This window comes from Oncorhynchus clarkii, chromosome 13, assembly GCF_045791955.1.
Source record: "Oncorhynchus clarkii lewisi isolate Uvic-CL-2024 chromosome 13, UVic_Ocla_1.0, whole genome shotgun sequence".
In the NCBI taxonomy this organism is placed as follows: Eukaryota; Metazoa; Chordata; class Actinopteri; order Salmoniformes; family Salmonidae; genus Oncorhynchus; species Oncorhynchus clarkii.
This window is the reverse complement of record NC_092159.1, coordinates 19,151,383-19,174,267: the sequence shown is the minus strand read 5'-3', so window position 1 is coordinate 19,174,267 and position 22,885 is coordinate 19,151,383. Positions and strand designations below refer to the sequence as shown.

General features: G+C 42.8%; 2 pseudogenes; both read right to left on the bottom strand.

Annotated features, from left to right (window-relative positions):
* Positions 1-740: 740 nt before the first annotated feature.
* Positions 741-1,957, bottom strand: LOC139423514 (uncharacterized; annotated as a pseudogene).
* An 11-nt stretch (positions 1,958-1,968) lies between these two features.
* On the bottom strand, positions 1,969-22,599 carry LOC139423513 (uncharacterized; annotated as a pseudogene).
* Positions 22,600-22,885: the final 286 nt, after the last annotated feature.

The window sequence follows — 22,885 nt, the reverse complement described above, 5'->3', positions numbered from 1 at the left end:
GTCATCCATGTTCACTTGGGTGAAGGTTGCAAGATAGGTAATGATTGATACATTTCTGAAGGTTTTAGATTAATCCAAGTAGTTCATTAATGTTGAAAACAGTGAGTCACAGCATGGACAAATGATATAAGTTAACACAAAGGGAATACTCAGTGTCTTGGCTCAATGTGTTCCAGGTTACTACAGCAGGACAGGCCAGCTACTATGTGTCCTATCAGAGGGATCCATTCCTCAAAATCAAACTGCCGAAATATTCTCTGCCTAAGGTAAGCACCATTCATTTTACAGTGATAAACACATGCCTCTGGTGATACATACAAGAGATCAATTATTCAGATAGAATATCTGTATTTATTTTGCAAATGTTTCTTACTTTTTAACTCTGCATTGTTTGGAAAGGGCTCGTAAGTAAGCATTTCAAGTCTACACCTTATGTGCCAAATAAAATGTATTTGATTTGAGGTAAGCAACAATGTCCCCAAGGATTTAGCTCCAGAAATATCTGTAGCATTAATACATTTTACAACTACATTTTTGTCATTTAGCAGATGCTCTTATCCAGAGCGACTTACAGTCAGTGCATTCATCTAAAGATAGCTAGGTGAGACAACCACATATCACAGGCATAGAAAGTATTTTTTCCCTCTATAACATAGCTGTCAGTAGAATCAGAGCTACAATGGGGGGGGGGGGGGGTGAAGTGCAAGTGCTGGTTATGTGTTTTTTTAAGGTGAGGAGGATTATTTAAGATACTATTTGAAGAGATAGGGTTTCAGATGTTTTCGTAAAATGGACAGGGACTCTGCTGTCCTAGCTTCAGGGGGAAGCTGGTTCCACCATTGGGGTGCCAGGACAGAGAAGAGTTTGGACTGGGCTGTGTGGGAGGGCGAAGAGACCTGAGGTGGCTAAACTTTGTGCTCGGTTTGGGGTGTAGGGTTTGAGCATAGCCTGAAGGTAGGGAGGGACAGTTTCTCTTGCTGTTCCATAGGTAAGCACCGTGGTCTTGTAGTGGATGTGAGCTTCAGCTGTAAGCCAGTGGATTGTGCGGAGGAGCGGGGTGACATGAGAGAACTTGAAGGTTGAAAACCAGACGGGCTGCTGCATTCTGGAAAACTTTCAGGGGTTTGTTGGCACAAGCGGGGAGCACAGCCAACAGCGAGTTGCGGTAGTCAAGACAGGAGATTAGGTCGTACTCTACGGATGTTGTAGAGCATGAACCTGCAGGAGCGGGTCACTGCGTTGATGTTTGCAGTGAACAACAGCATGTTGTCTTTGAGCAGGCAGGTCTTCCCGGGGAGGAAGAGCACATCCATCTTGTCGAGGTTGAGCTTGAGGTGGTGGGCTGACATCCAATTTTTTTATATCTGCCAGGCACACAGAAATACGTGTCGCCACCTGGATGTCAAAAGGGTGAAGGAGAAAAGTAGTTGAGTGTTATCTGCATAGCACTGATAGGAGAGACCATGTGAGGATATGGCGGAGCGAATGACTTGGTGTATGGAGAGAAGAGGAGAAGTATGTGGTGCAGACACATATCCTCTCCTCGTCACCTGTTAGGAGGTAGGTAGGATGCAATCCAAAGGTGTGCATAGCCTGAGACACCCAGCCCTGAGAGGGTGAAGAGGAGGATCTGATGGTTCATGGTGTCAAAGGCAGCAGATAGATCTAGGAGGATGAGAACAGAGGAGAGAGAGTCAGCTTTGACACCGCGAAGAGCATCCATGACACAGAGAAGAGCAGGCTCGGTTGAGTGAACTGTCTTGAAGCCTGGCTGGTTAGGGTCAAGAAGATCGTTCTGAGAGAGATAATGAGAAAGTTGATCAGAGACAGCACGCACAAGTGTTTTGGAAAGGAAAGAATGAAGGGATACACGTCTGTAGTTTTTGATGTCAGATGAGTCAAGTGTTGGTTTCTTGAGGAGGAAAGCAACTCTGGCCATTTCAAAGTCAGAGGGAACACAGCAAGTGGTCAAGGATGAGATGGGGGATTAAGGAGGGTGGAGAAGGTGGAAAATAGTTTAATTGGGTTAGAAGCAGAAGCTTGAAATTTAGAGTGGTAGAAAGTGTCTTTAGCAGCAGATACAGAGGAAGAGAAGGTAGAGACGAGGGAGTGAAAGGATGATTGGTCCTCCGGAAGTTTAGTTTTCCTCCATTGTTGCTCAGCTGCCGCAGCTCTATTCTGTAGGCTCGCAATGAGTCACTCAGCCACGGAGCAAGAGAGGAGGCCCGAGCCGGCCAGGAGGAAAGGGGACCGTGTGAGTCATAGGATGCTGAGTAGGGTCAAAGAGGAGAGTAGGGTCAAAGAGGCAGAATCAGGAGATAGAAGGGAGAAGGATTTAGCAGAAGGGAGAGATGATAGGATATAAGAGGAGAGAGAATTGGTAGCTAGAGAGCGTGACCATCTGGGTAAGGGCTGAGTGGTTAGATTTGGAGGAAAGGTAGACAGAAAAGGAACAAAGTAGTGATCAGAGACCTGGATGTGGGTTGCAGTGAGATTAGTAGGCGAGCAGCCTCTAGTAAAGATGAGGTCAAGCATATTGCGCTTGAAGGGGAATAAAAAAAGGGTGAGGTCAAAAGAGGCAAGAAGGAGAAAGAGAGTTGGAAAGAAATTAATCAATGTCAGACATCGGGAGGTTGAAGTCGCCAAGTACTAAGAGCGATGAGCCATCGTCAGGAAATTAGCTTATCAAAGTGTCAAGCTCATTGAGGAACTCTCCGAGGGCACCTGCTGGGCGATAGATGACAATAATGTTAAGCTTGAGTGGACAAGTGACAGTGACAGCATGAAATTCAAATGAGGAGATGGACAGGTAAGAAAGGGAAAAAATCTCGACTGAGGAGAAATGAGTAGACCTGTGACACCACTGCGACGACCAGATGCTCTTGGACTATGAGAGAAATATAGTCAGATGATGAAAGAGCAGCTGGAGTAGCAGTGTTCTCTGGGGTAATCCATGTCTCCGTTAGGGCCAAAAAGTAAAGAGACTGAGGGGTAGCATAGGCTGAGATTAACTCAGCGGTCTTGACCGCAAATAGGCAGTTCCAAATGCTGCCAGAGACCCGGGTACACTAAATTAGAAGGGTTGCGGCCAAAGGGGTGGCGAGCATCTGTAAAGCCTACAGGGAAGAGGTGATAACAGGTATAGAAAACACATACATAGTTGACAAAGCTACAAAAGAGCTAAATGAGAATCTGTAAATTACTAGGTAAAATACTCAAGTTAGAGAGAAGCCCTCCTATCTTTCCTTGAATTTCGCCGAACAACAACTCGGCAGAACCGTCTTACAGATTGGTGTGTAGTTTCACTCATGTAGTCTCACTCTTCTATTGCAGTTATTGAAAGACACTATATGGTGTGTAGAGTACATCGCCAGCTATAGTGTTAAGGATCAGATTTAAAAAACAACAACATTTTAGCAGAAAATGACATACCCAAATCTAAGTGCCTGTAGCTCAGGAGATGAAGCAAGGATATGCATATTCTTGATCCCATTTGAAAGCAAACACTTTGAAGTTTGTGGAAATGTGAAGTTAATGTAGGAGAATATAACACATTAGATCTGGTAAAAGATAATACGAAGAATAAACATGCATTTTTTTCTACTATCATCTTTGAAATGCAAGAGAAAGGCAATAATGTATTATTCCAGCCCAGGCACAATTTAGATTTTGGCCACCAGATGGCAGCAGTGTATGCACATTTTTTTTAGACTGATCCAATGAACCATTGCATATCTGCTCAAAATGTTCAATCAAAACTGCCCGAAAGTGCCTAATTGGTCTTTTTTAATACATTTTCAAGTTCGTCGCGTATAGGTTAAGAAAATATTTACTAAATAAATTAAAGTTAAAAAAAATTGAATAAAAATTAACACAATAAAATAGCAATAACAAATATATATACAGGGGGGTACGGGTTCCAAGTCGATCTGCAGGGGTATAGGTCAGTTGAGGTCATTTGTACAGGCCAAAAAGATCAGCAAGGACAACAACCACCCGAGCCACTGCCTGTTCACCCCACTATCATCCAGAAGGCGATTTCATTTGATTTTATCTAGGTTGGGGTAAAGTACTACTGCTGCTCCTTCTAACATGTGTGTTAATGGTTTACAAAAACGGTCTTAGTATTGAAATTGATGGTGACACCCAGTCTGTAAAACTGGTTGAAATGACCCAAATCCAGTTTTCCATTCAGTATGATGTTGTGTTAACTAGTTTAACCCTCTGGGTATTTATGCATGTGTGTGCTAATCACAAACTGTTATAAACTGAAGTTATGCTGTATGTATCGCTGTAAAATTTAACTTTAATCTTTTTTTAAACTGTACGAGACAGACTACTCATCTGAGTTCCTCTGAAAAATACTGTAGATATAACTCTGACCAAAGTACTTTGTCGGAGTCCCATGGATTGTTGTCACATACCCTGGAATGTTGGGCTTCAGAAGCCCTGTGGTCTAAAAGACACAGAGTGGAATCATTCACAAAGTACTTTGAGCTCAACAGGGAACAAAGAGACAGTGAAAGCAACAGTCTTTTACTGTTCTCCCGGCTCTCGTTAAATAATTCCTTGCTTCTCGTCAGTATTCTCTCACTTTCTTTTTCTCACTCCTTCTCTATTTTTCTCTCTTTTTCTCTCTCAAATCAACGTTATACTGTTCTAAAAAAAATCCTGCTTCCCACTTTAGCCTGATGGGAGTAATTTGAGTGTCAGTTGGATTCAATCTGGACAATCTTTCCTTCAATCAAAACGTTTTTCTCTGACTCCTATTCGAGTTCAACTTCGTTTTTTGATTCAATCCATCTCCCAGCGTTATGAACTTCAACACTGAGAACTTGCCTAACACAGTCAATACTCAGAGTGGTAGACCAACAAATCAACGACAATCCAATGTTGAACTACCTGATTCCCTACTTTCTCAGAGCTATAAATAGATGTTGAATGAGTGAGTCGTAGTAAGGAGGAAGGAAGAGACAGACGGATGGAGGGTCAGCTAGATGATTTAGGTAATGTAATAGTCATGATGATGATGATGTGATGCTCCTTTCTGTTAGCCTAGCTGTGTGTGTGTGTGTGTGTGTGTGTGTGTGTGTGGGTGTGTATTAGCTCTCTGCCAAAACTCTTAACCCCTCCCCCCACCCCCCCATTCGGAGCCTCAGATTCCCTGATTCAGCAGTGGATCCATATTTTGTAATAGATTGCAGAAAGCTTCATTAATGCATATTGAAAGATTGTAAAAGGCTGTCTACAGGGAGACAGAGTGCATGCATGTACTGAGGGAAGTCTGGTTTCTCAGTGGTCGTTTATCATACTAGTGCTACTGTGCTGAAAGTTGCTGTGTTGTTTGTTTTGCATATGTAGATGGATCCACATGCATACATCAGTCTGGCACACATACAGGTAACTGCCAAAATAAAGGAAACACCAACATAAAGTGTCTTAATAGGGCGTTGGGCCACCACGAGCCAGAACAGCTTCAATGCGCCTTAGCATAGATTCTACAAGTGTCTGGAACTCTATTGGACACCATTATTTCACAATAAATTCCATAATTTGGGGTTTTGTTGAGGGTGGTAGAAAACACTGTCTCAGGCACCGCTCCAGAATGTCCCATAAGTGTTCAATTGCGTTGAGATCTGGTGACTGAGACGGCCATGACATATGGTTTACATCATGTTCATGCTCATCAAACCATTCAGAGACCACTCATGTCCTGTGGACGGGGGCATTGTTATCCTGGAAGAGACCACTCCCACCGGGATAGATCTGCTTCACCATAGGTTGAAGTTTATCCCTCAGAATGGCTGTGTATTTATTGGGATTTACCTTGCCCTCTAAGGGGTTGAGTGGACCTAAACCATGCCATGAAAAATCACCCAACACCCTAACAGAGCCACCAGAACCCTCATTTACTCAAGAGTAGGACCATATATAATATTGCCAGATGACAGCCACACATAGGTATACACAAATGACTAGATGTCACTCTCAAAGTTAATGAGACGTTAATGCCAACAATCATCATAGGAAGAGGCGATAGAGGGATGGGTGTGGGGGATGTTAAATAATTACCGGAGGTGCCCTTCTCCCGCCTCATTAGCCGTGTCCATCCTGGCCCGCCGTGTTTCTATGACGATGTCAAACGTGGGGCCTATTAGAGCCACTCATACTGGAAGGGCCCCTAAGGCCCCTCAGGAAGTGTGATGCAACTGGAGGCCCTCAATGTTTGCTGCAGTATGGGTCTTATTTAAAGCACAGTCATCAGGTTTCCCCCCATCACACTTCCATCCTGGATGGGTTATTATAGGAAGACAGTTTGACTAAGGAGGCAAGGAGCCATGACTGCTCTCTCTCTCTCTAACGTCCAGCGTTGTACTGTACTCACATCAGTTGTGGGCAGTTTTTCCCGCACTACAGACGGGTATATCAGTCCTCTAATACAGGACCAGTAAAGGCTCAGTGCACTACTTTTGTGAAAAATTATAATTTTCAATATTTAGTATATTTTTTATTTTTTTATTCTGATTTTTCAGGGGGTGCTGCAGCACCCTCAGCCCCCCTACTTGCTTTGGCTATGTCTGTCAGGGGGTAGTTTTGGTACTGTTTAGTGCTTGAAAAAGAAAAATGAAAAAAAAACACCATGTCATCTGTTTTGGTGGTTGGATTGGCTAGTTTTAGCGACTGTTTTAGAATTTGTTCTCTATTTCTCCCTAGGTAGCCGGTACTGTACCAAAGGCATGCTGATCGCTAAACAGGAGGCTGGACAACCAGGTGAAGACCTACATCACCTACAACCAGGGTCGTAATTGGAGGTTACTGCAATCCCCTGCGACAGACCTGGCTGGCAACGATATCCACTATATACTGGCAAGTTATACTGATGCTAACAGGGAAGGCTCTCCGCTGTGGTAATCAAACATGATCTAAGACTGCCTGAACTCTTTGAGGGGCTTTCCCAGACCCAGATGAAGCCTAATCCAGGAGACAGATAAGCATAGTCAATAGATAATCTCCATATAAAGTTTATTTTAATCCAGGAATATGTGTTCAGTTCCCTTCAAGTTATATACATAAATGATAACAGTCGTGTTACATCACACACTCAAGGGAGTGGTTGGGGAATTACTTTACGTAATCACATTTAAGATATGAGATGAATTGTGTACCATCTCCTTGTTACTTACAGTTGTCATTAATTTATGTGCCCTAGATTTCCTTTTATCCCACGTGAGGCGACTGTAAAGGATGACTATGTAGAGACATATCTTTGAGACATTAGCAGTAAGAGTTCATACTGTGGGATACAGGTTGAATACGATTGTGCATTCATGTAACATTCTAATTACATATTATTTTTGATTACCCTGTCACATCCCATTGCAATTGGTGCCCTTACAGCAATGTCACCCGAACAGATATAATTGTCCTTTGCTGTCGGCTCGCCGCTGAGACTTGACTTAATGATTTTATTTTAAAATCCTCTTTCAGTCTCTGTATTAATGAATGATAACAACAATTACAACAAACTATGGAGGCGCAGGAATTACTTTAGTTTAATTCATGTTTGTTTAGTTGACCAAATTTAGTTTGTTTTATAGTTAACTATCTATGTTAGCATTGTTGTTAGCATTTGGTGTTGTAACGGTCGTCGTATGAAAGCAAAGGAGGACCAATGCGCAGCGTGGTAAGTGTCCATATTTAATAGAACAAACTGAACACGACAAAATACAAAAATAACAAAGTGAAATAATAAACCGAAACAGTTCCGTGTGGAACACACAGACACAGGAAACAATCACACACAACTCAAAAGTGAAACCAGGCTACCTAAGTATGGTTCTCAATCAGGGACAACGATTGACAACTGCCTCTGATTGAGAACCATACCAGGCCAAACACAGAATCCCAAATGATAGAAAAAGGAACATAGACTGCCCACCCCAACTCACGCCCTGACCATACTAAAACAAAGACAAAACAAAGGAACTAAGGTCAGAACGTGACAGGTGTAAATGTAAGTCACTAGAAGACTTCATATTCAAAAGGATTCTATCAGGCATTATCTTCAGGCTTTCTGAGATGAAGACAGCATAGCAGCTTTTCTTTTCCTTATCTTAAGGACCTTCTCTTGAAATAAAACACATATGCTTTGTGCACCTTTAAAGATCAACCCTGTAGTGTTCTATGTACCATTGGTGATTTGATTGACCAGTGTATAATGGCTTTGTCAAATATAATGGGCAGACTGTCATTGCTCACACCTCAGGCCGTATGTTCACTCCATCTCCAACTGCAGACGTATGAAAACCTCTACCCGTCAGGCAGCATATCATCCAAGGCCTCAGCACCGGGAATCATAGTGGCCACAGGTTATAGAATACAGAATGAACATTTGATAGATAAAATTTGATTACTTTATTGTCCACTTATGTGGAAATGAATTTGGCTCAAGAGAAAGATGTCGATTCAATTTGGGTAATGGTACAAAATGAGAATAGCTCTCTGTCATTTCCAGGTCAGTTCTGAAATTCAATTTAATTGTGAATATTATTGTCACGACTCCCGCCGAAGTCGGTCCCTCTCCTTGTTCGGGCGGCGATCGGCGGTCGACGTCACCGGTCTTCTAGCCATCGCCGCTCCACCTTTCATTTTCCATTTGTTTTGTCTTGTTTGTCCGCACACCTGGTTTACATCCCCTCATTACTCTACGTGTATATTATCCTCTGTTCCCCCTATGTCTGTGTGTGGTTTGTGTGTGTGACGCTACAGGCTGGTTTTGCGCCGGGTATTGTGTTTACCCATGGTTTTGTTATTTGTACCTATTTGTGTAATTTGTGCACCTGCTTTTTCCTTGGGCTGGAGTGTTGAGACGCAGTTGCGTCCGGCTGTTTTCCTCTGCCTGAATAAAGTGTGCCTGTTCACTCTTCTCTGCTCTCCTGCACCTGACTTCCTTCGACTAGTTGCGCACACTGTGACAATTATGATGATTATCCAATCCCTAACATTACTGATAGGGATCTGCAAGTCCTGCTATAAACAACTCATCTTCAACTGTGTGGGAAAATATTGTATCTTAGCAGCAACAACAAAAATGACCTACATCCATGAATCTGCTTTCTTGATCTCTGTCCTCAAACAATATTTGTTCTGTCACCAAAACAATAGTTTGTCCCCTCCTCCTATCCTCTAATCCCTTACTGGATATGTGAGATCACTAAGCCACTGTGAGCCTGTATAAATGTACTGAATCTGTCCAGAGACACACCATAACACTTCTGATGTTGTCCTTACTCACAGACGTTTTGGTGATGCAAAGTCACTCTGTTTATTTAAGTGGGCCAGTGCAGACTGAGGACACATGACACAACAGATTATGTTTGTGTGCAAGTGTGTGTTCGGGTAGCTCTACACAACCTTTTGCTCCGGCCCAGTGAATCACTCGCCCCTGCGCCCCCCCACACACACACACAAGTCAGCTGGTGCATAGATCAGTTGGTGAACCAGACTAACATGATGCAGATGCATGCTTTGTTGTATTTTTACCACAGGGAATATTGAGTCTGAGCTGTCATACAATAATGTTGGAATCTCATCTGATGCTGGTAACAACTGGAGACAGGTGAGTTTAGACTGAATCTGGGGATTAAATCTAATAATCAAGAAAAACATTTAATATTTTAGTCTGGAGATAAGTATTTTGGACATGTACTGCTGTCTCTGCCCTTTGATCATGAGGTGTTTTGAAACTCAGTATTCAGCTGTAAACTGATATAGTTTCTTACATCCAGAGATAGATGTGTACAGTACAGTAGGTATGTGGTAAAAAACAATGTAAATATTATATTATATTGAATTGCATTTGGGTCCTCTTTCAAATATTAGAGGAGGAGCACAACATCTGGTTTCTGGGTAAAAGAGGGGCCCTAGTCACTGTAAAACAACCAACCATCCCCACCAGAAGGTAGGTTTAAACCTAAGTCAGTGTTTGTATCTCTGTTATTTGGTTGCTATAATACGTTAGTACTTCTATTGATGTCAAGAAAACTTTTTTAATTTCACTTCATCTGTTGATTAGAGGCAGTTTTCAAGGTTGGAACAACTTGCAAATCACAAAAGAATGCAATAAAGATACTACAGGTGCATCAAAAATCAATTTGGGGCAAAGGGTTCTTCACGTAGTCCTTTTAGTACTTCAACACTGACCATCCTATTCTAAATTGGAGTGCCTACGTTTTGCCTCAGTGAAGACCAACTCAACTGAAACCACATCTCTCTTCTTCTTATATCACTTTAGGAAAACATTTAGAAATTACTTTTAGCACCAGTCAAGTGTGGAGGATTCCTTCCTTCCTGGTTGTGTCTCCTAGATGATTTAAGTGCACTAGCGGAGGAAAGGAACACTGTTGAATTCTACATAGCAGACTAGGGTTCAAATAGTATTTGTTTTCTTTCAGCGTTTAATTGTGCCATTTAATTGTCTCGAGAGTCAGGTGGCTGGTGTTTGCAATTTTGGGCAGATTCCATTGGATCCATTAGGCCAGGCAAGCTCAATAACGAGCAGCTAAAGTATAACAAATACTATTTGAACCCAGGAAAACGCTGTAGGAATCAATTCTCTCTCTCTCTCTGTCTCTCTCTCTCTCTCTCTCTCTCTCTCTCTCTGCTAGTGTAATAGTAAACATTTCCTGACCCTGGTATCCTCCTAATAGATGCATATCAATACTTTGTCTGTTGTCTGAGTTTATAGCCAGATGAAGGCATGCCGGCTGACAGAGGTTTGGATGGAAGCTGCAACAAGGGGCATTGTTGAGTGTTGTTCCCAACCTTGTCACACACTGTACTCCAGTGTTCTCACAACTGAAGTGATGTTGATGAGATGTCAGAATAAATAGAGAACAGGCCCGGAGGATGAAAGTTGCCCTTTCTCTTTGTGATTACATTTACCTTTCCGCCCCTGTTTTGTAGTCGTTACAACATGAAACAGTTCTATTCTGGTTTATTTTGAGTGTTGTGTTTTTCTTATTCACCACCTCGCTGTACTGTAAGTAAACCCAAGACCTATGACGTTGTTGTTTTCTCTTTGTTGTTATGCTTCCACGCTTTGATAATCAAACACAGTTCTGTTATTTTATTCTTAATCTTTTCAGCGAAATGTGTATTAACTTATTAACTATACAACCTGAGATTCAGCGGGTGACTGTCTATGGAGACTATTCACTCCACTGATCTTCCATGAACCCAGTTGACTCACTGTAATTGAGAGCATCTGGGCTCGTATTCAGCATAGGAATGCTGATCTAGGATCAGATCCCTCTGGTCCCTACACCCTAATTCATTATGAACTGAAAGCCTACTCAGAATTACACTATATGTACAAAAGTATGTAGAAAACCCTTCAAAATAGCGAATTCGGCTATTCCAGCCACACCAGTTGCTGACAGGTGTATTCAATTGAGCACACAGTCATGCAATCTCCATAGACAAACATTGGCAGTAGAATGTCCTTACTGAAGAGCTCAGTGACTTACAACATTATTATTTCACATTTATTTAACAAGGTTAGCCAGTTGAGAACAATTATTAATTTACAACTGCGACCTGGCAAAGATAAAGCTAAGCAGTGTGACAAAAACAACAACAGAGTTACACACAGTCAATAACACAATAGAAAAAGTCTGTGTGTGCAAATGTTGTAAGGAGGTAAGGAAATAAATAGGCCATAGTAGTGCAGTAATTACAATCTATCAAATGAACACTGGAGTGATAAATGTGCACATGATGAGCAAGTAGAAATACTGTGGTGCAAAAGAGAAAAAAAGTAAATATTAACAATATGGGGATGAGGTAGTTAGTTGGATGGGCTATTTACAGATGGGCTGTGTACAGCTGCAGCAATCGGTAAGCTGCTCAGATAGTTTATGCTTAAAGTTAGTGAGGGAGATAAAAGTCTACATCTTCAGCGATTGTCACAATTCGTTCCAGTCATTGGCAGCATAGAACTGTAAGGAAAGATGGCCACTTCCCTTGAAAAATGGTTTGCCGTACAGCCAATTCTGTCGAATCAAAAGAATTTGCAAAAAACAATCCGATTTTGACAGAGATATGGCTGAGACGTACAAGAATGATCAGATTAATATTGCCATTGAGAAAATTCAAAACAAAACGAGACAAGACCTTTTTCAAGGTCAGTCTCGCAAAAAGACGCATTCTTGCGTTCTAACAACCCGCTATTCAAAGTGCTCTGAACAAATTAAGGGAATTGTTCACAAACATTGGCACATCCTAAAATCTGATGATAGTCTCGGTAATGTGTTTTTGGACCTTCAGAGACCAATTGGTAAACTCTGTTTTACCACCCCAAGATATTCCTGAACAACGTCTATTTGCGCCCCTACTGGATGGAAATTACAAATGGGCTCAATGCAATGGCACTTATAAATGTAGATCCTTCAAACACCCACGAACAGGGAAATCGATCCCAATAAAAGGTGTTATTACGTGCTCCACTAAGGCAGTTATTTATCTTATAACTTGTCCCTGTGGTAAAAATTATGTAGGTAAAACAAAGCGCAAATTAAAAGTACGTATCTCAGAGCATCGTAGCACCATTAGGTGTAAAAACTTTACTTATCCAGTTGCGACCCACTTCTTGGAGGCAGGCCACTCGATTTCTTCTCTGCGTTATATTGGCATCGAACCTGTCACCCTCCCTAGGAGAGGGGGTGACCTTGATAATTTATTGTTAAAACGAGAGGCTGCCTGGATCTTTAATTTAAAGACCCTTGCGCCCTTCGGTCTCAACGTAGACTTTGATCTGAAGCCATTCTTGTGATTATTGTGACTTTACCATTGTAATTGTTCGTAAACTTGTGTAGTCAAATTAATCTATGATCGTATGCTATCCATTTGTTGTTTGTATGCTGTTCTTTGCATGACATTTTAATATTTGATTATTAACCAATGATATTAGGCCACTCTTGGCCATGATTACAGACACCTGTGTCTTTTGACACTATATAAACGAGTCATCCCGCAGTGTTTGTGATTATACCCTGATGATATTGTTTGATACCTTGAGCAGGGCTGAGGTGCACCTGTGACCAGCTCCGAAACCGGATTGCACAGCGGAGAAGGTACGGTGGGATTCAAAATGGTCAGTGATCTGTTTGTTAACTTGGCTTTCGAAGACGTTAGAAAGGCATTGCAGGATGGATATACGTAGGTCTGTAACAGTTTGGGTCTAGAGTGTTACCACTTTTGAAGAGGGGGATGACCGAGGCAGCTTTCCAATCTTTAGCAATCTTGGATGATACAAAAAAGAGGTTGAACAGAATGCTAATAGGTGTTGCAACAATGGCAGCAGATCATTTTAGAAAGAGAGGGTCTAGATTGTCTAGCCCAGCTGATTTGTACGGGTCCAGCTTTTGCAGCTCTTTCAGAACATCTGCTATCTGGATTTGGGTGAAGGAGAAGCTGGGGAGGCTTGGGCAAGTAGCTGCAGGGAGTGCGGAGCTGTTGGCCGTAGCCTGGAGGAAAGCATGTCCAGCAGTAGAGAAATGCTTATTGAAATTCGATTTTAGTGGATTTATCGGTGGCGACAGTGTTTCCCAGCCTCAGTGCAGTGGGCAACTGGGAGGAGGTGCTCTAATTCTCCATGGACTTTAGTGTCGCAAAACTTTTTGGAGTTAAAGCTATAGGATGCAAATTTCTGTTTGAAAAAGCTAGCCTTTGCTTTCCTGACTGACTGTGTGTGCATTGGTTCCTGACTTCCCTGAAAAGTTGCATATATTGGGGACTATTTGATCCTTGCGCAGTCCGCCACAGGATGTTTTGGTGCTGGTCGAGGACAGTCAGGTCCGGAGTGAACCAAAGGCTATATCTGTTCTTAGTTCTACATTTTTTGAAAGGGTCATGCTTATTTAAGATGGTGAGGAAATTACTTTTAAAGAACGACCAGGCATCCTCTACTGATGGGATACCCGGGCCAGGTCGATTAGAAAGTCCTGCTCGCTGAAGTGTTTTAGGGAGCATTTGACAGTGATGAGGGGTGGTCATTTGACTGCGGACCCATAGCGGATGCAGGCAATGAGGCAGTGATCGCTGAGATCCTGATTCAAAACAGCAGAGTTGTATTTGGAGGGCAGGGTGGTCAGGATAATATCTATGACGGTGCCCATTTTTTACGGATTTAGGGTTGTACCTGGTGGGTTCCTTGATAATTTGTGTGAGATTGAGTGCATCTAGCTTAGATTGTAGGACTGCCGGGGTGTTAAGCATATCCCAGTTAAGGTCACCTGACAGAACGAACTCTTAAGATAGATGGGGGCCTATCAATTCACATATGGTGTCCAGGGCACAGCTGGTAGCTGAGGGGAATCTATAACAAGCGGCAACAGCGAGAGACTTATTTCTGGAGAGATGAATTTTGAAAATTAGAAGCTCAAACTGTTTGGGCATAGACCTTGAAAGTATGACAGAACTTTGCAGGCTGTCTCTGCATTAGATTGCAACTCTTCCCCCTTTGGCAGTTCTAGCTTGACGGAAAATGTTGTAATTGGGGATGGAAATCTCAGTATTTTTGGTGGTCTTCCTAAGCCAGGATTCAGACACAGCAAGGACATCAGGGTTGACGGAGTGTGCTAAAGCAGTGAGTAAAGCAAACTTAGGGAGGCTTCTGATGTTAACATGCATGAATCCAAGGCTTTTACGGTTACAGAAGTCAACAAATGAGAGCGCCTGGGGACACGCAGCGCCTGGGTTAACCTCCACATCACCCGATGAACAGAGGAGGAGTAGGATGAGGGTACAGCTCAAGGCTATCAAAACTGGTCTAGTGCGTTGGGGGCAGAGAATTAAAGGAGCAGATTTCTAGGCATGGTAGGATAGATTCAGGGCATAATGTACAGACAGTAGTTTGGTAGGGTGCGGGTACGGTGGAGGTAAACCTAGGCATTGGATGAAGATAAGAGAGGTTGCATCTCTGCACGCACTAGTTATGCTGGCTGAGGTCACCGCATGTGTGGGAGGTAGGACAAAAGATGTATCTGAGGTATGTTGAGTGGGACTAGGGGCTCCGCAGTAAACTAAAACAATGATAACTTTCCTAAACCACAGTATACAAGTCATATTGACATTGGAGAGAGACATAAAGCGAGGCAGAGAGCAATCACAGGTGTTGATTGAGAGAGCTAGCTAAGACAACAACTGGTAAGACAACAACAGCTAATCAGCTAAGACAACAACAACAGGTAAAATGGTGATGAATGGGCAGAGGGTCAGTTAACTACACACAGGGCCTGAGTTTGAGGCTGGGGCCGACAGATAAACAAAATGGAGTATCGTGATTAATGAACAGTCCAGCAGTCATCAGCCATGTAGCCAAGTGATCATAGTGTCCAGTGAAGAGCAATAGATGAAACAGGGAAGCCGCTATGTAGTCATTATTACACTAGCAAGCGGAAGACATGGCGTTCAAAAAACAAAAACAGTTATCAGGCCGGGGCTAGTAGAAGCGGCTGCATAGACGTCCTGCAAAGGCTGGTTGAGGGCACAACGGATGGAATTACGTTGGCAGATCAGTCGTGATGGAACAGCGGGGCTCCGTGTCAACAAAGGTTCCAGGCCAGTTGGCAAAAGAGGTATTGCTGCTGGATTAATTTTGTTTGCTAGCCAGGAGATGCGCCTTGCTCGAGGCTAAATGGTGCTAGCTTCGAGACAAGGGCCTTAGCCACTATAGCCACTCGGTAGCAGCAAGCTAGCAGCGATGATCTGATGCAAAGATCCAGAGCTTACGGCAAGAATCTGATGCTGTAGTGGATTCTAGTCCTGTTAGTGAAGAGTCCGGGAAGCATCAGCTGTGTAGCCGAGTGATCATCCACTGAGCAGGCCGGGAGTTGGTCCTGGCTCAAGGCTAGCTTTGGGGCTGGGCAACTCGGTAGCAGCTAGCTAGCTGCGATGAGGAATCCAGTGTTGTAGTGGACAAAAACAGTCCGGTAAGCTCAGGGTTGATAAAGTGCTGTGCAGACTGGCAGACTGGAAAGTATTATCCAGGCTAAAAGAGGCTGGTGTCCTTGCTAAAGGTAAAGGCTGCTAGCAGTGGCTAACAATGACTAAATAGCTAGTAGCTAATTGGTTAGCTTCTGATGGCTAGCTTCTGATGGAGGTTCTAGCTATAAGGTCTAAAAATAGCAGATCCGTATCACATTGGGTGAGGCGGGTTGCAGGAAGGTTTATTTAACTAAAAAAATAAAAAAAAGAGATTGAAAATATATTGAAATATATACAAAAAGACATTTGCACGGGAGAACGACAAACAACGTCTGCACTGATAAGCCATCTTGGATATAGCAATGACACCGTCATAGGATGCCAACTTTCCAGCAAGTCAGTTCTTCAAATTTCTGCGCTGCTAGAGCTACCTTAGTCAACTGTAAGTGCTGTTTTGTGAAATAGAAACGTCTAGCAACAATGGCTCAGTCGCAAAGTTTAGGCCACACAAGCTCACAGAACGGGACCGCTGAGTGCTGAAGCAGGTCTGTCATCAGTTGTAACACTCACTACTGAGTTCCAAACTACCTCTGTAAGCAATGTCAGCACAATAACTCTTTGTCTGGAGCTTTATGAAATGTGTCTCCATGGCTCTGGAGCAGTGGAAACGCATTCTCTGGACTGAAGAATTACACTTCACCATCTGGCAGTCTGACGGACTAATCTGTGTTTGGCGGACGTTGCATAATGCCAACTGTAACATTTGGTGGAGGAGGAGAAATGGTCTGGGGCTGTTTTTCATGGTCCGGTCTAGTTCCCTTAGTTCCAGTGAAGGGAAATCCTTTGTTTCCAGTAAAGGGAAATCTTAACACTACAGCATACATTCTAGACAATCTTGTGACAACAGTTGGGGAAGGCCCTTCCCTGTTTCAGCATGAAATTGCTCCCGTGCACAAAGCGAAGTCCATACAGAAATGTTTTGCCGAGTTCGGTGTGGAAGAACCAGACTTGCCTGCACAGAGCCCTGACCTCAACTCCATCTAATACCGTTGGGATGAATTGGAACGCCGACAGCGAGCCAGGCCAAATAGCCCAACATCAATGCCTGACCTCACTAATGCTCATGTGGCTGAATGGAGGTCCCCGCAGCAATGTTCCAATATTTTGTGGAAAACCCAGAAGATTGGATGGGGACCATTGGTGGAAAGGGAGGGATGATGTTATATGTCTCTGCTTCTTGTTCTCTTGGAGAGAAGATATAATGGGATGGGAGGAAAGAATATAGGGGGTGTGGGAGAGAGGAATTTCAATGAAACTAATGATGTCTCGTCTTTATTACCAGATGTCTAAATGGGAGATCATAAGGTTTGTCAGTATGTTAGTTTAGGACTGAATGCCCCATTTGATAGACACATTTAACGAGGAAGGTTCCATTACTCATAGACTTAAGGTAATTGGTGAAAACTTGTAGAGCTGACAACACTTGTTGAGTTATATTAACTTGTGTATCCATCTAGTTGCCATGGAGAATAGTTGTTGCTTTTTGTTATGAAGGAACAGTGAGGTTATCTTACTTTGGTTTCTCAATGCTTTTCGGACACTTCAGCCATAGTTCCAAGTGGCAGCTTATAGACTACAAGTCCATCTTCAACAGGAAATGTACAGAAGGAGATTAACAGACGTTGCACCTTCACAACAAACTAAGACCTCTTTAAAATGAAATCATTCCAACTTATTAAAAACCAATTTACCTAATACCTATGTATTTACATGGTAGTTAGGGACTGTATGTTATTTATAATGGGCGATACCTGGAGAAAAATTGACCTCTGAAATGAAAATGAATGGCTCTCCCTGAACGCAAAAAAAAGTACCCAAAAGAATAATTAAAACATGAAGTGGACAGCATAGAACATGACTACCATTTACCCTCACTCATAGAACAGACCAGAGCCTTAAGTTTGGAACAATGCTAAAGCTGTCTATATCAACTGTAAAAAATGAGTGGGACAGAACCAGTTACAACTGTAGTATTTGATGATCAATTAATTTGCCATTTGTTGATTAGCACAGCAGCCCCATGTTATCGCGTAGGCATATATGCACTTATAATTTTCTATTTTATTTCATGATATTGTTGTTACAAAACAGATTTGTGTTGACTCTGATTAGGGCATGGGAATATAAGAGAAAACTATGCATGCATAGCTCACAACATGATCCTCAATCCATACTGGCCAAACTGGTGTTTCTATTTAATTCTAACATAAAAAAAAAAATGTTAAACAGCCTAAATGCAAAATTTAGATTTTGTCCACTAGATGGCATCAGTGTATGTGCAAACTTTAGACTGATCCAATGAACCATTTCATTTCTGTTCAAAATTTTGTATCAAGACTGCCCAAATATGCCTAATTTGTTTATTAATAACTTTTCATGTTCAAAAATGTGCACTCTCCTCTGTCACGACTTCCACCGAAGTTGGTCCCTCTCCTTGTTTGAGCGGTGTTTGGCGGTTGACGTCACCGGCTTTCTAGTCGCTACCGATCCATGTTTAATTTTCGTTTGGTTTTGTCTTCATTATACGCACCTGATTTCTATTACATTTATTATGTTCCTTATTTAACCCTCAGGCTTCCCTCTCTGTTCAGTGCGTTATTGTTTGTCATGTAGGTTTGTGTTCTTGTGCTTTGGATTTTTGTTTTTTCCGTGTTGGAATAATATTCTTCATTTTTTAGTAAACTGTCGGACTATACTCATCTATATCCTGCGCCTGACTCTACCTTTCTCCATTCACCAACATCCTCAAACAATAGCATGGTATTCTTTCACTGTAATTGCTACTGTAAATTAGACAGTGCACTTAGATTAACAATAATTTAGGCTTTCTGCCAATTTCAGATATGTCTATGTCCTGGGAATTTTCTTGTTCCTTTCAACCTCATGCTAATCGCATTAGTCTACGTTAGAGCAACTGTCCCCTGGAAGGGACACCGATTCCGAAGAAGTTTCAAATGGCAGGCTAATGCCTGGAAATAATAATACTATAATAACATATTTTTGTTCCTTCTTAGGCTACCTGGCTTGCTCCTGACTGATTTTAGAGTTAGTATCTTGTTCAATAGCCTATTGAAAGGTTGAAGGTCAATTGATAGTGACAGAATCACACATTACTTGCCAAGTCAATTTTGTTGTCTCCTATAGAAGGTTATAGCACAGCCTCTGAATGTCATAGAGACAAACCAAAGATATCTCATATGCATCGGAGTCACGTCTTTACCCGCAATTTCGCAGCTTGTTTCTGGCATAAAGCATTGCAGACTAACGTGTTGTTATAGATCACTTTATATAATCAGGTCCCAAAATATTTGATCAAAATAAAAAGTCAACCAGGGGGTAGACCTATGCTTTTAGCCATTTTCTTTAACAAAAGAAACCCTCACATGCCGCCTCAATTCGAGCCCTGTGCGTTGTTTGTGTTTTGTGCTTAATGGTTTGTTTATTTTCTTATAACACTCACTGTACCTGCTTCCCGACTCTCAGCGCACTCGTTACAGAATAACACCTCTGCTAAGGGAAGCGTCAGGGAGTTTTCTTTTTTGTTTGTGTCAGTGTAAATGACGTCGAGTCCGGGTAGCCGCTACAGGCTCTCATGCCTCAGCCGGATCGCCAGGCTCCCCTGCCTTAGCCGGTCTGAGAGGTTCCCGCGCCCCAGCCAGCGTGACAGGTTCCCACAATTCAGCAGGGGTGACCGGTCCGTTCCTGATCCCCGGGTTTGTCCCCTTTGTCGTCGTCCTGCGCGTCGGGGAGGGGGTCACGTCTACTCCCTCTGTGGGCATAAGCTATATGAACAGCATGCAAGGAGAAGCAAAGGTCAAAGTTATATTTGGAAGAAAATGTATTTCCTTCCCAAGTTTTTGTGCTGCTGGTATGGTTTATATAAAACTAATTTACACTGCATAACACACTGCAATGGAAAGGCATTCCCAATCATGAGCGCCAGCTTGCCCTGCTCTTGCTGATGTAAACCCTTGTAACGTGTGCGCTGAGAGTCAGGAAGCAGGTACAGGGCGTGAGTGTTTAAATAAATAAACAAAACAATAAACACGATACACAAACAACGCACCGACATGAAACAGAGTCAATAACCCCTGAGGAAAGAACCAAGGGGCGTGACAGATATAGGGAAGATAATCAAGGAGGTGATGGAGTCCAGGTGAGTGTCATGAGGCGCTGGTGCGCTTGGTGATGGTGAAAGGTGTGCAGGATAATCAGCAGCCTGATGACCTAGATACCCAATAATGATAAAACAAAAAATGTTTTTATGACATTTTTGCTAATTTATTTAATACAAAAAACAGAAATGTCACATTTACATAAGTATTTAGACCCTTTACTCAGTACTTGGTTGAAGCACCTTTGGCAGCAATTACAACATTGAGTCGTCTTGGGAATGACGCTTGTCGTGGTAATTTCCTGTATTACTAAATATTGAGAGAGCAAACAGCACACAAGCCAGAGTTATATTATGAAGTACAACTTTAATTAAATGAGCTTCACCAAAGCCCTTTGATTCTCAGGTCAATTCAGTGTCTATAAATGAATTCTCTGAGAGTGCTTACAAAACAATTCTTAGTATCATTTATAGCCAAGACACACCCCTCACAACTCACATGACAAATAACAGATTTTAGGAACATTTCAAAGGAATACTATTAATTGAGAGAGGAGTATCCAATAGCCAGAAAGCATTAGCTATAAATTATTGTTCAGTTTGGTCTCTTTAGACGAGATTCTAATCTCGTTCCTGGTACCATTTAGGACCAAAACATTACCTCGTCCAATGGCATATATCAATTATCAATTCTAGATACTCCCATCTCAAATACCATCCCTCCTGGACAAGCTCACGGAGACAGTGAGCCTCTTATGTCATATACTAGGTCAAGCTCAGAGGGGACATACAATAGTTACAGACACATTCCCAAAAGAAGACAAGCCTCCATTCTGTCCTCCCCTTCTGATATTCTTCATAGCATCACATGGTTTAACAGATACATTGGCATATGAAGACAAGCCTGACCTCTCCCCTCTCTGGGCCCCAAGTGACTTTACCCACATCTTATTTATCAATGTTACCTAACTAATTCTGATTCAGCCACGACACGCAACACGCTTGGCACACCTGTATTTGGGGAGTTTCTCCCATTATTCTCTGCAGATCCTCTCAAGGGCTCCCGGGTGGTGCAGTGGTCTAAGACACTGCATCTCAGTACAAGAGGTACTTGGTTTGAACACAGGCTCAATCACATCCGGCTGCGATTGGGAGTTCCATAGGGAGGCGCACAATTGGCCCAGTAGTCATTGTAAATAAGAATTTGTTCTTAGTTAAATCACTTCTTTGTTAAATAAAGGTTACATGTCAAATAAATTATAACAATACTCTCAAGCTCTTTCAGGTTGGATGAGGAGCGTTGCTGCACAGCTATTTTATGGTGTCCAGGCTCTGGCTGGGTCACCAGAGATTTCGATTGGGTTCAAGTCTGGGCTCTGGCTGGGTCACTCAAGGACTTCAGAGAATTTTCCCGAAGCCACTCCTGCGTTGTCTTGTCTGTGAGCTTAGGGTTGTTGTCCTATTTGATGGAGAAACTTCACCCCAGTCTGAGGTCCTGAGCACTCTGGAGCAGGATTTCATCAATAATCTCTCTGTTCATCTTTTCCTCGATCCCAACTAGTCTCCCTGTCTCTGCCGCTGAAAAACATCCCCAGAGCATGGTGCTGCCACCACCATGCTTCACTCTAGGGATGGTTCCAGGTTTCCTCCAGACCAAAGAGTTCAATCTTGGTTTCTTCAGACCAGATAATCTTGTTTCTCATGGTCTGAGAGTATTTAGGTATCTTTTGGCAAACTCCAAGTGTGCCTTTTACTAAGGAATGGTTTCTGTCTGGCCACTCTACCATAAAGCCCTGATTGGTGGAATGCTGCAGAGATGGTTGTCCTTCTGGAAGGTTCTCCCATCTCCACAGAGGAACTCTAGAGCTCTGTCAGAGTGATCATCGGGTTGTTGGTCACCTCCTTGACCAAGGCCCTTCTCCCCCATTTGGCCGGGCGGTAGTTCAAAACTTCTTCCTTTTAAGAATGATGGAAGCCACTGTGTTCTTGTGAATCTTTTTGTTTGTTTGTTTTGTTTATTTATTGATATATTTTTCTCCCCAAATTCGTGGTATCCAATTGGTAGTTACAGTCTTGTCTCATCGCTGCATCTCCCGTACAGACTCGGGAGAGGCGAAGGTCGAGAGCCGTGCGTCCTCTGAAACACAACCCAACCAATCCGCACTGCTTCTTGACACAATGCCCACTTTACCCGGAAGCTTGCCACACCAATGTGTCGGAACAAATACCGTACACTTGGGGACGGTGTCTGCATGCACTGTGCCTGGCCTGCCACAGGAGTCGCTAGTGCCCGATAGGTCAAGGACATCCCTGCCAGGCAAATCCTCCCCTAACCCAGACGACGCTGGGCCAATTGTGCGCTGCCCCATGAGTCTCCCGGTCACGGCCGGCTGCGACAGAGCTTGGGCTCGCTTGTGAATCTTCAATGCTGCAGACATTTTTTGCTACCCTTCCACAGGACTGTGTCTAGTCACAATCCTCTCTCAGAGCTCTAAGGACAATTCCTTTGACCTCAAGGCTTGGTTTTTGCTCTGACATGCATTGTCAACTGTGGGACCTTATATAGACAGGTGTGTGCCTTTCCAAATCATGTCCAATTAATTGAATTTACCAACAGGTGGACTCCAAACAAGTTGTAGAAACTCTCAATGATGATCCATGGAAACAGGATGCACGCGAGCTCAATTTCGAGTCTCATGGCAAAGGGTCTGAATACTTATGTAA